The sequence below is a fragment of the Chiloscyllium punctatum genome, chromosome 17, assembly GCF_047496795.1.
Source record: "Chiloscyllium punctatum isolate Juve2018m chromosome 17, sChiPun1.3, whole genome shotgun sequence".
Taxonomy (NCBI): domain Eukaryota; kingdom Metazoa; phylum Chordata; class Chondrichthyes; order Orectolobiformes; family Hemiscylliidae; genus Chiloscyllium; species Chiloscyllium punctatum.
Window position 1 is genome coordinate 18,358,352 of NC_092755.1, and position 19,871 is coordinate 18,378,222.

Here is a 19,871-nt window from a genome sequence, read left to right on the forward strand (position 1 = left end):
AATTGACTTTTTCCCAGAATGTCCTGTCACAGCCTAATTCACTTATGTACAGTTTTAGTTAAACTCTGTGCCTTCCCGTTCCTTTCTGCTTGTCTTCAGTCACATCCCCATGCTGTTCTGATGCGTCACCTTTTTTATATTTGGATTTGGAAAGCTCCTTTCACCTGAACCCTGTCCCTGCATCCTCTCTGTCAGTTCAAAGCCCTGTCCATAAACCTGACGATATGATTGGCCAGGACACTGCTCCCAGCAGAGTTGTTTTTAATTCACTCGTGGGATGTTGCTGTCTCTGGCTGGCCAGCATTTCATGTCCACCCCAGAGCGTCCCTTGAGCTGAGTGGCTTTCCAGGTCATTCCTGGGGGCAGTTGAGTCAACTTCCTTGCTCTGGGTCTGGATTCATATGTAGGCCAGACTGGCAGCCTATAACAGATTTCCTTACTTAAAGGGTATTAAGCAGTCAGATGCTACCAGCATTAAATTCTAGATGAACAGTTGAGTGAGAGTAACACTAGGCCATTGCCTGGCCCACTGATAGCTCCCTCATCCGTGCGTACCGTGCGATCCCAGTCCACCTCCTTCCTGACCGTGGATTGATCATGATGCTTTCCTGCACTCTGGTGATATCACACAGTCTCACTCCATGTGGTATCTGTCACCGTGAGGATTTAATTGCTATCGCTGACTGCACCTTTTGCAGCTACTCCAGATCCTGAGCCAACAGAATTATCCACTCCAGGGAGACACAGCAGCACAGACCAGGCAGGGAGATTGGAATTTTTCAGATCTTGGGACTTGGTGGCTTTTTTCATGTGTAACCCTCGCTGCATCAGTCTAATTTCCCATTCAGTCTGATCCTCTGTCTCCTGTAGGTAATCAGGATGCTCCTGACTCAGCAGAATTCCCAATTCCTGTTTCGTCCATCATCACACTGAAGACAGTTGGTCAGACAGAGAGATGGAGAGTTAGATCTGGAGCCTTCAGTAAATCCTGCAGATCGGTAAGATCACTCACAGTGAACAGAGCAGAGTGTATTTTAGGGATTGAAATTTGGTCCAGAAGGCATGACATAGATACAGTGTTGAAGAACGAACACAGAGCACGATTTGTCCCAGGCTCATTCCACACCCTTTTGTTAATTTTCATATCTGCTGTACTGAGCCTTCCTATGTCAATAGAGGAAGTTGACAGTTATCAATCCAGGCCTGTACTGTCTTACTGAGGATCAGTACAACAGAGGGGAAAGCAGGCCTCCCGCAAGGATAAAAAAATCACACGACACCAGGTTATAGTCCAACAGGTTTAATTGGAAGCACACTAGCTTTCGGAGCGATGCTCCTTCATCAGGTGATAGTGGAGGGCTCAATCCTAACACACAGAATATATAGCAAATATTTACGGTGTGATATAACTGAAATTATACATTGAAAAATTGATTGTCTGTTAAGCCTTTCATCTGTTCGAATACTGTGATAGTTTCACTTCTTTCATGTGTAAATCACAAAACCTTTTTGTCACGTTGGACACTGAAAGACGTGTCAGAGTGTGGACATAGATACTACCATTACACGTCGGGACACCTCCCACCTTGTACACGGCAGGTACTCATGTCACTCAGCCAACGTTGTCTATCTTATACGTTGCAGGCAAGGATGCCCAGAGGCATGGTACATTGGGGAAACCGAGCAAAGGCTACGACAACGGATGAATGGGCACCGCACAAAAATCAACAGACATGAGGGTTCCCTCCCAGTTGGGGAACACTTCAGTGGTCCAGGACATTCAGCCTCGGACCTTCGGGTGACCATCCTCCAAGGTGGACTTCGAGACAGGCAGCAGAGAAAAGTGGCCGAGCAGAGACTGATAGCTAAGTTCGGTACCCATATAGAGGGCCTCAACCGGGACCTTGGGTTCATGTCACATTTTAGGTGACCACCATTGCACTGTACACACACACACACACACACAGATACTCCTCCACACACGCTCTCACACATACACACGGACACACATACACACAGACGCGCACACAGATACCCACACAAACCCTTACAGACACACATACTTCCACACTCACATATGCATCCCCTCACAGACTTAAGACACTCTGCACTCACTACACACACATACACTTTCTCACACTCACAACCCCCAAGCCAGGCAGACACATGCACACAGACAGACAAAGACCCACATGCACACATATATTTTGTGGGGTGAATTTGAACTTTCAGAGTTACATTGTACTTTACTCAAAAACTGCATGCATTCATGTAGAACTCTGAGCTCAAAAACTGCATGAATTTATGTAAAACTCCGTTATCTCACTTTTTAGATTAGAATCAATCTAAGCATTATGGCATAGAAAGAGAATACAGGGGGCCAACACCTTCAACATATTGTCTACCTATCACCATTGTTAACAGCTAACCCGAGAATGCAACTTTGTTTTAAAAAAAGCTTTTGTGATTTACACATGAAAGAAGTGAAACTATCAGTGTATTCTAACAGATGAAAGGCTTAACAGACAATCAATTTTTCAATGTATAATTTCAGTTACATCACACTTTAATTTTTTGCTATAAATTTTGTGTGTTAGAATTGAGCCCTCCACTATCACCTGATGAAGGAGCATCGCTCCGAAAGCGAGTGTGCTTCCCATTGAACCTGTTGGACTATAACCGAGTGTTGTGTGATTTTTAACTTTGTACACCCCAGTCCAACACTGGCATCTCAAAATCATGACTCCCTCAAGGAGATCGCATTGAATCCTTGGATCTTTCTGTTCTGTATTCCCTCCTCACACTGTCTCTTGTCATGTGATACAGTCATACAGCAAGGGAACATGCCTTTTGGTCAAACTTGTTTGTGCCAATGTCTTGAATGCTTGTAATTCCCAGAAATTTTCCTATTTCTGTAACCTCAAGCCTCCTATATTCCTGCTGTATATTTGAAACCTACTCCAATGCTGACGACTATCCCTAAGCGTAAATTGATCCAGTGTCGATAACATGCCCAATCTCAATAATTGCATCCTGCACTCTGTACAATGATCCCTATTTCGTTTTGCACAATACTTACAGTGCCCCCGTCTCTGTAAAATCATCCAGTCTGTACCAAATTATCCACCTGTGTACCTTCCTCAAACCTCAAGAGAACATGATATCACTGTAACCTTCTGCAGGCCCGATAACAAACCTGCCTCCTGGCCTATAGCACCACACGACCTCAGTAAACTTCTCCCATTCTTACCGACCTCCTTACGGATACAAACACCTCCAGACCCTTTTTAAGCCACAACAGCACTCCACATCTCTGTTTGCTAATCCACTCCCTGCAGTCCCCCCAGCTCCTCAAACTCTCTCTCTTTATGTAATTCTGCAATTTGGGCATCACAGTGGCTCAGTGGTGAGCAATGGTTCTTCACAGCACCAGGGACCCAGGTTTGCTTCCAGCATTTGGTGACTGTCTGTGTGGAGTTTGCACATTCTCACAGTTTCCTCCCACAGTCCAAAGATGTGCAGGTCAGGTGAATCGGCCATGCTAAATTGCCCATAGTGTTAGGTGCATTGTCGGAGAGAAGTGGGTCTGGGTGGGTTACTCTTTGGAGAGTTGGTGTAGACTTGTTGGGCAGAATACCTGTTCCCATGCTGTAGGGAATCTAATCTAAACTATCCCTCTGCGTAAATATATCCCTCAATCCATAATCAGCCCCAAACTCTTCAAACTTCCGAGTCTCTGTGAACTCCCACAGCTCCAACATCCCTCCTTAACTGTGTAACATTTTCGATTCCTGAAACACTCTGAAAATGTAGACATCCTACAAACCTCCCTATCTGCGTAATCCTCTCAGGACCCTGTAAAACCCCGATCCAATGCTTGTGACTCTCCCGATCAGTTTCTCCAAGACTTACTATCTATGTAACATCTTCCCATCGCTATCACCAGCCTTGTCAATGTAAGCTCCTCCAGTCTCCCCACCAATCTAATCATCTCTATAACCTTCTTTAGCTCTTACACCCCTAACTGTGTCAACGTCACACTCCCCTACAACCATCCCTAAAGCAGAAATCTCCTCCAGTGTCTGCAATACTCCCTATCTGTATTCGTGTCTCCAGGCTCTATTGCTGTTCCTGTCTCTCTAAGCACTGACAGATTGTCCAGCTTTCCGGTCCATATACTTTCCAAAGTGTCAGCGTGGACGTGCTGTTTGAAATGGCCTGTTTTCCCAAAGTAGGGATTCTATGATTCAATGATTTGTTCATAAGTAGGGGGTCGGTGCCAGGATCAAGAATGTCTCCGAGCACGCTCAGGGCATATTGAAGTGGGAGGGTAAACAGCCAGCGGTCGTGGTTCACATTGACACCAATGATATAGGTAAGAAGAGCAAAAGGTCCTACAAAGGAAGTTCGGGGAGTTAGGAGTGAGTTTAAAAGCAGGATCTTCAGGATTATGTTCTTGGGATTACTCTCGGCATCTGGAAGTGAGACATGGAAGAGGAAGATAGTCGAGTTGAATATGTGGCAAAGAGCTAGTTTGGGAGGAGGGTTTCTGATTTTTTGGATGATTCGGATCGCGTTCAGTGCACGTGGGAACTGTACAGAAAGGAAAGTGTACACTTTAACTGGAGGGGTCCCAACATCCTGGAAGGGAGGTGTGATCATGCAGATTTAAGGTAATGATAGAGAAGGATGGGATACAAAAGAGCAGGTCTGAAAATGAGCAGAGAGTAAAGGTTTGTCAAATAAACATGCAGAGCCATTTTAATGACCATGCTGAGGGAAATAATCACAATTTTAAAAATGTGAGTTGCAAGTTGGAGTAAATGATAGGCTCACTATTATCAGGGATCAATAAATAAGGATGGAGCGCCTGTGCACACAAGTATTAAAAGAGAAAGAAAAATCGATAGAACTTATGTTAAATGTTTTCTAACTAAATGTGTGCAGTATTTGGAATAAAATGAATGAGCTGATAGCGCTAACAGGTATAAATAGGTATGGCATGGTGGACATGACTGAAATGTGGTTACATGAAGGTCAGGACTAGGGTGTTAAATGTCCAAGGGTACTCAGTATTCAGACAAGAAGGAACAGCAGGTGGAGTGCCTGTATTCGTTAAGGATTATGTCAAGGTTTTATTAAGAAATGATATTAGCACGTGGGACAAATCTGATGAATCAGTCTGGTTTGAAATAAAACACGTTGAAAGAAACCTATTGGTAGGAGCATTCCCAGCCCACAAACTACCTCCCACCCCTCCCCCGACAAATTACTTTCAAAGTAGGGAATAGCATGAACCAGGAAATAACGATGGCTTGAGACAAGAGCACAAGAGTGATTATGGTAATGTAAGCATGCAATTTGCTTGGATTAATCAATTTGGCAAGGGGAGTCTCAAAGAACGATTCGTCGAATATACGATGGATTATTTCTTCGAGTAACATGTCATGGAACCAAACAGAGAACTGGCTTTGGCATTATGTAATGAGGAAGGAGTGATAAATCATATTCTAGTGCAGGATCATCTTAGAAAGAGTGACCACAACATGTTGGAGTTTCACATTCAGACTGTAACAGCGAAGGCAGAGTCACATAGGAGAGGTTAAGTGTTGGACAATGATAATTTTACTGGTCTGAAGAAGGGCTTGGCCTGAGTGGACATGTCAAAAAGATTAAAGTGCAAGACATTTGAAGAACAGTGGCAACTTCTGAGGAAGATAGTCCAACTCCCTCAAATAAAGTGTAATCCTGAGTGGAAGAGGAATTGTAAAAAGGTGAAAAGCGATCCATGTCTTAACAAGGAAGTCAACAATAGCATGAAGGTTCTTGTCTGGTGGCATTATCGCTGACAGCTAATCCAGATAATGTTCTGGGGACATGGCTTCAAATGCCGCCATGGCAGATGGTCGAATTTAAATCCAATATGAACGTGGAATTAAGAGTCTATTGGTGGCAATGAATCCATCGGTCATGGTTGGAAACACGTATATGTTTCATGAATATCCTTTAGGACCGGAAAACACCACCCTTACCTGGTCTGACCGACATGTGACTTCAACATATTTGGTTGACGCTTAACTGCCCTCTGGGCAATTAGAGACAGACAATGAGTGCTGTCTAACCAGCGTTACCCTCATCCTTTAAGGAATTAAAGAAAAACACTTTAATTGTCAGCAAACAGATACTAAAAACATAATCAAAATGGCTATGAAGGAAAATGAGGAGAAAACATAAGAAATGATAAAGAACACTTCTCTGAGTAGACAAAAAGTTTTAAAATGCTGAAAGTAAATGTTGGCCTCTGGGAGGATGAAAATGGCGAGGTAATAATGGGAAACTCCGAAATGGCAGCGGCAAAACCAACGCTTTCTGTTTTCACAGTGCAAGATAATTTCATCCCAAAATTTAAAACAACTGCAAAGGATCATGATGGAAGCACGATGACGAGGAAGAAGATATTAAATACATTGATGGGATTATAGACAGGTCAGACTCTTGGCCTGCAGTATATTATATTAAAGGATATAAAGCACAGATAGTGGATGTGTTGGTTAGGATATTCAAAACATCCTTGAATTCTGGAACGGTACCGGTGTGTTGGAAAATTAATACTGTAGTACTCGTTCCCAAAACAGGAGATAGGCAAAAATTCACAAACTGCAGACCAGTGAGTTTAATCTCTGTAGTGGGGAAATTTCTTCAGTAACCGACAAGTATGAAATAACTGAACACTTGGAAAAACAAAGCTCAATTCAGCAGAACAGTTTCATGATGGGCAGGTTGTGCTTGACAAACCTGCTGGAGTTCTTTGAGAATACGACCAGCAAGGTGGATAATGGGGATGCAGTAACTGCTGGACATCTGAACTTCAGAAGGCATTTGACAAGGTGCTGCATAAAGGACTGATCTAGGTGGTTAGAACCGAGGGGTTAAGGGTAGAGTATTGAATTGGATAGAAGATTGACTGACTAACAGAAAGCAGAGCATAGCGATAAATGGTCTTTCCCTAATGAACTGAAAGTCGTGAGGTGCTGCAAGTTCAGTTCTCAGCCCTCAATTGTTTAGAATCTGTCCAACTGACCTGGAAGGAGAGACAGAGTGTAGCAACTACATTCACAAATGGTATTAAACTAGGTGGTAAAACAGGCTGTAATGAGGAGCTAAAGAGTTTACAGATGAATAATGGTAGGGTTAGAAAATGGGGCAGATTGCAAAATCTGGCTGATGGTGTTTAATGTGGATAACTGCACAGTTGAATTTCCTACCGTCACTCATAATTTCTATTTTCTTGTGTTGCAGCACCTACAGTTCTTTGAATTTTATTCACCGCTGGTGGCTGGGGTTGCAGGAGTCGAGAAGTTTGGTTGAGGGAGATGCAGGTTGCTCTGTGTGTCTGGAGCAAGACACTAATGTGGAGGCCTTGTTGATTCCCACAGCAGGCCTGGCAACCAGATGGCCTATCCCTGTTCTTACCTCCTGATGTTTAATTGCCTGGAGTAATCCACATCAAAATGTTACAGTCAGACAGACAGTCCATAATTAATATGCCCATTTCATAATAAAGGGACAAGTGGCCACTTTGATCAGAAGTAAAGACTTGGCAATTCTTTTGAGATTTAATGACTATTTGCTGCAACTGCAGTCTGGGAACTGGGTGATAGGACAACAAAACAGTTCAGCATTGTTGCAAATTTATAGGTTAGATATTGAGTAAAAATATTATTTCATCAATTTTGTTAGAAAGTGTCCATTAATCTATGTCTTATGAAAAATGTGTTGAAGGTATTGTGGGAGAATACAAACATTGAATTGGTTAGAAAAGGAATATGTGAAGTGGATATAAGTCATAGAACATAGAACATTATTGCAGTACAGGCCCTTCGGCCCTCGATGTTGCGCCGACCTGTCATACCAATCTGAAGCCCATCTAACCTACACTATTCATTTACGTCCATATGCTTGTCCAATGACGACTTAAATGTACTTAAAGTTGGCGAACCTACTACAGTTGGAGGTAAAGCATTCCATAATTTTCTACTCTCTGAGTAAAGAAACTACCTCTGACATCTGTCCCATATCTATCATCCCTCAATTAAAAACTATGCCCCCTCGTGCTGGCTGTCATCATACTTGGAAAAAGGCTCTCACTGTCCACCCTATCTAACCCTCTGATTATTTTATATGTCTCTATTAAGTCTCCTCTCAACCTTCTTCTCGCCAATAAGAACAGCCTCAAGTCCCGCAGCCTTTCTTCGTAAGAACTACCCTCCATACCAGGCAACATCCGAGTAACTCTCCTCTGCAGCCTTTCCAAAGCTTCCACATCCTTCTTATAATGTGGTGATTAGAACTGTATGCAATACTCCAAGTGCGGCTGCACGAAAGTTTTGTACAGCTGTAGCATAACCTCATGGTTCCAGACCTCGATCCTCTATTAATGAAAGCTAAAACACTGTTTGCCTTCTTTACAACCCTGTCAACCTGGGTGGCAACTTTCAAGGATCTGTGTACCTGGACACCGAGATCTCTCTACTCATCTTCACGACCAAGAATCTTACCTCATGATTCGGAGATGCCAGTGTTGGACTAGGGTGTACAAAGTTAAAAATCACACAAAACCAGGTTATCGTCCAACAGGTTTAATTGGAAGCACACTAGCTTTCGGAGCACCGCCCCTTCATCAGGTGATTGTCCTGATGAAGGAGCTTCGCTCCGAAAGCTAGTGTGCTTCAAATTAAACCTGTTGGACTATAACCTAGTGTTGTGTGATTTTTAACTTTGTACCAAGAATCTTACCATTACTTTGCATTCCGTTTACTCGAACCAAGGTGAATCACCTCACACTTGTCCACACTAAACTCCATTTTCCACCTCTCAGCCCAGCTCTGCAGCTTATCTATGTCTCTCTGTAACCTATAACATCCTTTGGCACTATCCACAACTTCACTGACCTTAGTGTCATCTGCAAATGTACTAACCCACCCTTCTCTGCCCTCATCCAGGTCGTTTATAAAAATGACGAACAGCAGTGGACCCAACACGGACCCTTGCGGTACACCACTAGTAACTGGACTCCAGGATGAACATTTCCCATCAGCCACCACCCTCTGTCTTATTTCAGCAAGCTAATTACTGAACCAAACTGCTATATCTCCCACAATCCCATTCCTCTGCATTTTGTATAACAGCCTAGTGTGGGGAACCTTATCGAACGCCTTGCTGAAATCCATATACACCACATCAACCGGTTTGCTTTCATCTCCCTGTCTGGCCACCTTCTCAAAGAACTCAATAAGGTTTGTGAGGCACGAGCTACCCTTCACAAAACCGTGCCGAATATCCCTAATCAAATTATTCTTTTCTGGATGATTATAAATCCTATCTCTTATAACCTTTTCCGACACTTTTCCAACAACTGAAGTAAGGCTCACTGGTCTATAATTACCAGGGTTGTCTCTACTCCCCTTCTTGAACAGGGGCACCACATTTACTATCCCCCAGTCTTCTGGCATTATTCCTGTAGACAATGACGATTGAAGGATCAATGTCAAAGGCTCGGAATCTCCTCCCTGGCTTCCCAGAGGATCCTAGGATAAATCCCATCCTGCCCAGGGAACTTATCTATTTTCACACTCTGAAGGATTTCTGATACCTTTTCCTTGTGAACCTCAATCACATCTTGTCTAGTAGCCTGTACCTCTGTATTCTCCTCGACAACATTGTCGTTTTCTAGAGTGAATACTGTCGAAAAATATTCATTTAGTGCTTCCTATATTTACTCTGAATCCACACACAACTTCCCTCCACTATCCTTGATTGGTCTTAATCTTACTCTGGATCAGTGGTGCTGGAAGAAAACAGCAATTCAGGCAGCATCCAATGAGCAGCGAAACCTTGCTGTGCTCTCCCAGCACCACTGATCCAGAATCTGGTTTCCAGCATCTGCAGTTATTGTTTTTACCTCCTTAATCTTACTCTCTTTATTCTTTATTTCCTTAAATACTTAGAAAAAGCCTTAGGGTTTACCCTGATCCTATCCGCCAACAACTTCTCATGTCTCCTCCCAGCTCTTCTGAGCTCTCTCGTTAGGTCTTTCCTGGCTAACTAGTCACCCTCAAGCGCCCTCACTGAACCTTCACATCTCATCCGAACATAAGCCTTCTTCTTCCTCTTGACAAGAGATTACACTCCCCTCAAACCACGGCTCCCACGCACTACAGCTTCCTTCCTGCCTGACAGCTACATACTTATCTCGGACACTCAGGAGCTTTTCCTTGAATAAGCTCATTTTTTCTAATGTGCCCATCCCCGGCAGTTTCCTTCTCCATCGTATGCTTCCTAAATCTTGCCTAATCGTATCGTAATTGCCTTTCTCCCAGTTGTAACTCTTACCCAGTGGTCTCCACCCATCCCTTTCTATCACTAAAGTAAACATAACAGAATTGCGATCACTATCACCAAAGTGCTCACCTACTTCCTTTTCTAACACCTGGCCGGGCACATTACCCAGTACCAAATCTAATGTGGCTTTGTCCCTTGTTGGCCTGTCAACATACAGTGGCAAGAAGCCCTCCTGCCCACACTGGACAAAAACTGACCCATCTATATTGCTCGTACTATCGTGTTCCCAGTCAATATTTAAAAAGTTGAAGTCCCCCATGACAACTACCCTGTCTCTCTCAATACTATCGAGAGTCATCTTTACTATCCTGTCCTCTACATCTCTGGAACTATTCGGAGGCCTATAGAAAACTCCCAACAGGATGGCATCTCCTTTCCTGTTTCTAACCTCAGCCCATTCTACATCAGTTGACGAGTCCCCAAACATCCTTTCCGCAACTGTAATACTGTCCTTGACTAACAATGCCACACCTCCCCTCTTTTACCATCTTCTCTGTTCTTACTGAAAAATCTAAATCCTGGAACCTGCAACAACCATTCCTGTCCCTGCTCTAACCATGTCTCTGAAATGGCCACAACATCGAAGTCCCAGGTACCACACCATGCTGCAAGTTCACCCACCTTATTCTGGATGCTCCTGGCGTTGAAGTTGACACACTTCAAACCAACCTCTTGCTTGCTGGTGTCATCTTGCGTCCCTGAAACTTGATTTCGGACCTCCCTACTCTCAACTATCTTGCTTCCCATCCGCCTGCTGGATTAGTTTAATCCCACCCGAATAGCCTTAGCGAATTCCACCACCCCTCCACAGGATATTGGTACCTTTCTGATTCAGATGAAGATCATCCTGCTTGTAGAGATCCCACCTACCCTAGAAAGAGCCCCAATTATCCAATAAACTAAAACCCTCCCTCCTGCAACATCCCGGTAGCCACGTGTTCAATTCCTCTCTCTCCCTGTTCCGAGACTCACTAGCACGTGGCACGGGCAACAAACCAGAGACAACAACACTGTTCGTCCTAGCTCTAAGCTTCCATCCTAGCTCCCTATATTTCTGCCTTAAATCTCCATCTTGCTTCCTACCTATGTCGTTGGTCTCTATGTGGACCACGACTTGGGGCTGCTCGCCCTCCCCTTTAAGGATCCCAAAGCTCGATCAGAGACATCGCGAACCCTGGTACCTGGGAGGCAACACACCAACCGTCAGTATCTCTCGTCCCCACAGAACATCCTATCTGTCCCCCTAACTATGGAGTTCCCAGTGACTACTGCTCAGCTCCTCTTCCCCATCCCTTCTGAGCAGCAGGGACAGACTCTGTGCCAGAGCCATGTGCCCCACTGCTTTCCCCTGGTAAGTCCCCCCCCCAACAGTATCTAAAACAGTATACTTATTGTTGAGGGGAATGGCCACGGGGGATCCCTGCACTGCCTGCCGGTTCCCTTTCCATCCCCTGATTGTAACGCATTTGCCTTTTTCTTGTACCTGAGGAGTGACTACCTCCCTGTACCTCCTCTCAATAACCCCCTCTGCCTCCCTAATGATCCGAAGTTCATGCAGCTCCAGCTCCAGTTCCCTAACGCGGTTTTCAAGGAGCTAGAGTTGGGTGCACTTACCGCAGATGTAGTCAGCAGGGACACTAGTGGTGTCCCTTACCTCCCACAATCTGCAAGAGGAACATTCAACTGGCCTCACCTCCATTCTCATGATTCTAATTTCCCAAAGAGACTGTTGAAAAATATGGAATAAATAATAAACTCGCTACCTTACCAATCTGGCGGACAGAAGCTTTTTTTCGGTCAGAGGAGGAGATGTGTGGGAGACACTACCGGAGTAGTGTTTCGGGTAATGCAACCACACAAATATATGACTTCCCAGAAGTCGTTAGCTCCTCCCTCACACCTCTCAGCAAATGGAGGCCCAACTCCCGAGGTAAGTCGCTTTTAAATCTTTATATAGGTCTAGGCAAGACAAGGAACGGGCAAACATTGGTCTTTGGATCATATTAGGAGAATGTGCCTGTGTTTGAGCACAATGACGAGTTGAATGGAAAAAAAACCAATATATTATTTCAATGAATTATTTCCTTATTATTGAGCCTTCGAGAAAGGGGAAGAGCTACTCTTTGTCTTCCTTGTCTAGACCCCTCATGTTGTGAAACACCTCCATCAGGAGCACCTCTCAGCCTTCTTTGTTTAAAAGTAAAATCAAGTAAGTTTAGCCTCTCTTCAGTTTGAGTACACTCTTGTCTTCTTACTTCTGAAAGGTGTCAGTGTTAAATTTCATTAGCGATTGATCTGTCCACCTGAACAACCGGGTTATATTATCCTGTCCCCTCACACGTTCCTCCTCACTGTGAACCACCAGCTCATCTTTCTGTCACTCACAAAATAATTTATCATTCCCTCCCATTCTCATCATCATCGTTTATGTAGTTCACAACTAAGCCCCGATTTTCTCCTGTTCTTCCGACGTTGTTTGCAGGGAAAGCATTGAGAATTCCATTCTCTTGTTTTTTTCCTATTTTGGTGAATTTACAGCGTAATGCAGTTGAGTTCTTTTTTTAATGAGGGAACCACAAATTTTATTTTGAACATGCACCTGAATTCTACTTTTATACTATGCTCCTCTGTATTTTTTATTAATTTAGCTTATACGTAATTAGTATTGGATTAAGTTTAGATGGCTTTCATTGCAGCATTTGTGTTCCATGTGGACCTGGATAATGTTCTTTGTATCGTTCTCTGCAATAGTCAGAGCTGAAGGAAGTTTCCGTCTCTACGATAGAGACAGATTCATAATTTTGTTTGAAAGAGTTGGAGTGATGAGGATAAAGAATCAACTAAATTCTATATATAGAATCGCAGTAGGAGATCAAATCATATCGTCAAGTCCACCTTGAACTGGAAACAAATTATTAAATCATATGCCCACTCTTCTTCATATTGTAAAAACATTCTCAAAAAATGTTTTTAGAATAGTGTGGATCTTCCAGCTGCTCCTGGGATTGCAGGCAGTTGAATATTTAATATAGCCTTTTTGCAGTTGATATTATAGTTTATTAATTTAAAGTAATTATTTCTATTTGTTTTATTAACATTCAAAAACAAACAAAACAGCAAAAAACTCACGATTTTCTTTCAAACGAACTTTTTTTAAAAGAGTTTTTTAAGGATGGTTTACCAAAAAAAACAAAATGTCCATTTTTGTTTTAAATGGTTTCTTTTATTACACTGCAGAAGTTTTTTTGTTTTGTAAAATTAATTAATTAAAATAAGGAGGTGTACCTTCCTTCCGGAGAATCCTACACATTTGCAGCTCTGGAGAAGACTATTTTTTTCTCTGAATTTATTGAAGAGGAAGATATTTATTAATTTAATGAGCTAAATGGTTGATTTTGTTTAATTTTTCTGTTTGATACCTATATGCATATATTTTTCAATTTTAACATTATTGTCTGTAGGTAATGAAAGGTAACAGAAGGTGTCGTAAAAAATTCTGCATTCAGGCATAATATTATTAAGGTCTCATATAAGGCACAGAGAGGATGGCTGGAAGATTTAGAAAAAAAATATTATCCAGCATATCAGTCATATAGAAGTGTGGCATTCAGGAAAGATAAGAAAGTATTTCAAAATTCTCCGGTGGCTATTCCTCTATCAAAATGCTTTTCAGCTTTTAGAACAGCTGAAGGGGATTGTCTCTCTCTGGAAAATGGAAGAGCAGTCAATTATTGGACACTTGGAATGATTCTTATGTTCAGCAGCATTCGAGGAGATTTAGTAGAATTATTGCTTCAGTGGACTTTTCTATCAGGGGCATTAACAGGAGATTCTGGGGCAGTGTCTGGTAATTGAGGAGGGTTTGTTGCTTTCCCTGTGCTAGGATTAAGAACGTCTCGAAACATTTCAAGCACGTTGTTAAAGGTGAGATTGAGTAGCCAAACATTTTGTAGATATTGGCAGGAATGTTTTTTTTAGGGAAAGATTAAAGCAGTACAGAGTGAACTTAAGAGGTGAGGTAGAATATTAATAATAAAACCTTTAAAGCAATACTTTCTGGTTTACTCCCAATGCAAAACCCAACTGGGAAGGAACAAAAGGTTAACAGAGTAAAAACAACGGCTAAAGAGCTACTATGTTATTGAGGGATTTCGATTTTTGGGAAATTGGAATCTATTTTAGAATAGAAGTGACCTGTACAGAAAGGATTGGTCTAATCTAAACTGGAAAGCAACCAATATCTTAGCAGGGAAATTTGCTCCTTCTTTGTAGGGAGACTTTATGTTGATAGAGTTGACAAGGGGGATATTCCAAGTAGAATTACAAATGGTAGGATAGATGGAGAAGTTTATGAATGTGAGGAGTGCACATCAATTAGATAAGAAAAACGAGAGAATCAAAAGTATATAGTAAATCTGAAGCACGATATTGCATTTATTTCAATGTGAGGGGTCTTACAGGGGAGGCTAATGAACTCGGGGCATGTTTAAGAACATGGGATTGGGACATCATATGTATTACAGAAAATTGGTTGAGAGATGATCAACTCGGAAATGCAGTGCTGGGAAAGCACAGCAGGTCAGGCAGCATGTGAGGCGCAGGGCAATCATCGTTTTCGGCAAAAGCCCTTGATCCGGAATGGGCTGATGAAGGGCTTTTGCTTGAAATGTCGATTTTCCTGCTCCTTGGAATCTACCTGACCTGCTGTGCTTTTCCGGCACCACACTCTCCACTCTAACTTCCAGCATCTGCAGTCCTCACTTTCGCCTGAGAGATGTTGAAGCCGAGAGATGGCAATTCAATGTTACAGCTGTTAAGCGTCATAGAAAGGGTGGAAAATATATGCGGAGGGCAGGGAGGGGGCGGTCTGCCATTTTTGATTAAGGAATAAATTATTGCTGGATCTGGGGAAGACATTTCTGAAACATTATCCAGTTAAAATATGAAGGTAATATTAAAAATAAGAATATAAAGTTCACTTTGAACAGATAGCACTAAATGTTCTTTTGTGAAAAACCGTCCAGTGAAAATATATTTGTCGAAATTAAAAAGAAGAAAGGAAAGAACTCATTGATTGTATTGTACCATATGCTCTCCTACAGTAAGAACGAAATTGAGAAGCAAACATGTTGGGAAATCTCGGATATATATAAGCTTAATAAGGTTGTAATAATGGGGGCTTTTAATTTTCTTAAAACTGATTGGGACTACCACAGCGTTAAAGGGTTGGATGGTGAAGAATTTGTCAAATATGTTCACAAAAATTTTCTTCATAAATATCCGGATGATTCTATCAGAGAAGGAGCAAAACTAGCCTTCTTTTGTGCAAAAGCAGGGCAAGTGACAGAGGTAAATGTGAGGGAATGTTTTGGGCATTGCAATCATAATTCTATTAGTTTCATAATGGTTATGGAAAAGAATAAGCCTTTCATTACTTTTTTTTAAAATTGCAGTACCATATATTTTAATGGCATGGGACAAGGACTTATCAAGTTTGATTGGAGTAGACTGTCAGCAGGTTAAACAATGTCTGACAAGTGGGAGGCATTCAACGGGAGTTGAGAGGCATTATATACCTGTTAGAGTGAAGGGAAGATTAAGGAACAATGGACAACTACAGTTATTGAGCTTTTATTCAAGAATCAAAGAAAACCTTACTTTAGATATAGACAACTTTATTCAATTTAATCTCTTAGACAATATAAAGAATGTGGGGTATTATTTCGAGGGATATCAGGAAAGCAAAAAGGAGATATGAGATAGCATGGGCAGATAAGGTTCAGGATAATCCAAACATATTGTGCAACTACATTAACAGCAAGAGGGTAACCTTAGAGAGGATTAGGCCTCTCAATGATCATGAAGGATATCGATGTTTTGAACCCAGGAGATGGGACATAAAATCATCCCATTCCCGGTGCAACAGACAGAAACAAACACACACTATTGCCTGCACCTCACATTCACCCAGCTTGAACTCTATCTGCTATCTGTCAGTCTTTTGACCCATTTCATCAAGATCCTTTTGTATTCTTATTCAACATTCTTCACTGTCCACTGTGCCACCAGTTTTGGTGTCATCCACACCGATATTCTCACGCAAATCATTGACATAAATGACAAACAAAGAAAACTCAGAACCAACTTCTGTGGAACACTGCTGGACACAAGCCTTCAGTTCGAAAAGCAACCGCCCACCATTACTCTGTTTCCTGTCATTGCACCCAATTGAAAGTGCTGGAGAGAAACCCGACAGTTCAGCCAGTATCGGAGCAGAGAAAAATGGATTTAACTTTTTTTGAGTCCAACATAACTTGTTCAAGATAGTTTCATATAAGACTTGGTAACTCTGTTTCTCTGCCCAGATCCTGTATCAACTGTTGCTTTTCTCCATCATTTTGAATTTGCATTTCAGATTTCCACTCTCTCTCATATTTTGCTTTTTCTTGATTGGTCTGGATGTTGGACAATATGCTCCATTCCTGTTCCTATCACTCTTGCCAGTGACACATATATTACACTGCAGTCTGTTTCTTCTTTAAGTTCTGAAAATAAATACGCGGATCTCACCAATGTGATTTTGATTTAAAGGCCTTTTGGAGACAGCTACACTTGATGAAAAGTAGGAACAGTTTATTAATTACGATATTACCTGTGCGTTTTATGACTAGACTTGTCTCATCAGTCTCTGAACATTTTCAATACGTTTCTCTGAATAATTAAAACCATGATGGTTGTCAAGCAGCCCATCATCTCTGTACCAGCTCAGTATGAGCTGTGTCTTTACTCTTACTCCGCTGGAACTCACTGTAAATCAACACATTTTGTAATCTGTTTCTGTTTCTTATTTCTGTATATCCCGTCTTGATATAAACAATCTTAACAACCCGTATAACCTGTGATTAAACGGTCTATGTATAAAATATAATTATATACATCACATTTAAAATTGTCCTATTCCATTCACATTGTCGTTCAACATTCTATGTACCAAAGGTCATCTGTTATCTTGCTCTGCACTGCATTTCATTCCATTTGTCAGAATCAGTGATGGCTGAATACTAGTGACTGGGAGATATTACTGCACTCCCCTCAGGTCTCCTCAGTCACTGGCCGCAGCCATTTCTGTCCAATAGCCATTATCATATTAATTCCATTCCTTATTCATTAATTCATGACTTTTAAAAAAAAAGGTTATTACACATTGTTATGGACCAGGCCCGACCCGTCACAACATTCTTAAGCACGTAATGTTGCCATTTGTTGAAGGTAACTGTATAGTGGATATTCCCAGAGTGAATTAGTTGGTCCGACTGCTGACTTTTAAACAAATAGAATGTATTTGCAAAAATAAGGAATGTAACACAACGAGCCAAAAACACCATACCTGAATAATTCATTCTATCCAAAACTGACAGGCTACCTCGAATTAAGGATGCTGATCCAAATTACTTGCAACAATCCCAATAAACAAACCCACGAGCACAAAGAGTAAAAATTACACAAAAAAGCTGATAGTTTACGAAGTTAGAGGACTGAAGGAGGGGGACAGCGTCCAATTTCAACAGTGAACCTGACTCAACTAACCCTCGAACTGAACTGACCTGTGCAACTGGAGAGATGGCTACATCCCCTCGATTACACCAGTTTATTTAAAAGGCTTGAAAGCCTTCTGTCCGAGGCATTATCTGTTACGTAAAAAAAAGCACCCCAATGAAGCATTCAAAATTGAGACACGTTGGAACATTGGGTCATTTAGAACCTCTCTGAAAAAAATCACGGACAACATAACCTTGTAAAGCTACCACCTGTGTGACAACTCCCCCAATATAAAACTGAATCTTCAATATCCAAAATGGCTTCAGTTTTCAAAACTCCCAAAAATGGTAGTTTGTACTCTACAAAAGCATGTACATTCGTTTACTATAAACGTGCAAACATGCACAATTACGTCCACATTCAGTGCGTGGTACTTCCATCATTGAGTGCCTCCATTTGTCACTCAAGTCTCAGCAATGCATTGGAAATCATGTTTTCAAGACCTGCCACGTGTACACTTTTCAAATTGAATGGCTGTAACTACAGGCTCCAGATAAACAGTCTCGCATTTTTGTCCTAACATTTCTCAAAAAGACTTCATTGAGTTATGATCAGTGTAAATGGTTGTCTCCGATATGTTGCTATTAATATAAACATTAAAATGTCATACCAACACAAAGCTCACTGTCTCTTTCTCAACTGTTGAATATTTCTACTAATGAGCATTCAACTTCTTGGAGGAATACCCAGGAGGTCTCTTTGTCTTCTCGTCATCTTCCTGCAGGAGCCCAACACCGAAATCCACATCAGTCGCATTTACATCCACCTTGAATGGTTTTGCATATTCAGGTGTGTCTAATCGTGGGTAGTGGTTAACACATATTTCAAATGCCGTCAAATGCCTTCCGACAGTCCTCTGTGCAATGAAACTTCTTGCCTTTCTTTAACAATTCAGTGAGTGGAGAAGTCACACTGTGAAAATGAGGCACAAACATTTGATAAAATCGACTTCATTCCAGGAACTGCTCGTTTTGTCAACAGAATGCGAAATTCCCCAATTACTGTCACTTTTAAATCTCATGCCATTTATCTATGTCCAATAGCATGGCCAAGGAAGGTGACTTTTGCTTTGGCAAATTCACTTTTCGCTCGGTTTACCACCAAGTCTGCCTTCCAAAGTCGATCGAACAAGTTTGATAGATGCTGTAGTGTTCTTTTCATGAGTCACTAAAGATCACAAGGTCATCACTGTAAATCACAGGTTGGATAATCCGGCTACTTATTGGTAAGTCCCTGAAATGTGGTTGGCACATTTTTCATACCAAATGTAAGTTGCGTGTCCCACATTTTCAACACAGTTTTCCAACTGTGGAACTGGGTATACTTCAACCTTTTCAACTGCATTGACGTTACAATAGTCCACACATAATCGTTGTGTACCATTTGGTTTTGGCACCATGACTATGGGTGATTTCCAGTCACTGTAACACATTTGATTATTTCATCTTAGAGTTTGCATTCAGTCTCCTTCTCAGTCTGTGCCACCTTGAGAGGATTATGCCTGTAAGGATGTTGGTTAATCGTAACGACATCTCCTATAGCTACATTGTGCACAATTAGGTGAGTACTTCCAAATTCATATCTGACTAATTCCACATGTGATAGTAATAACTCTTTTTGATCATTTCAATTTTTCTCATGAAGGTAAATCAATCAATCATCCCAATTTTAGACAAGTATCTCATTATCCACTTTAATTTGAGGAATGTCCGATTCAGAATCCTCTGAACTTGGTTCATACTTCGGAGCCGTAATCATTACCACCTTGTCCTCTGGCTTTCTTTCCCCATCAAAGTAGATTTTGAGCATATTCATATGACATACGCTGTGAGATTTCTTTCTTTCTGGAACCCCTATCAAGTAGTTATCCT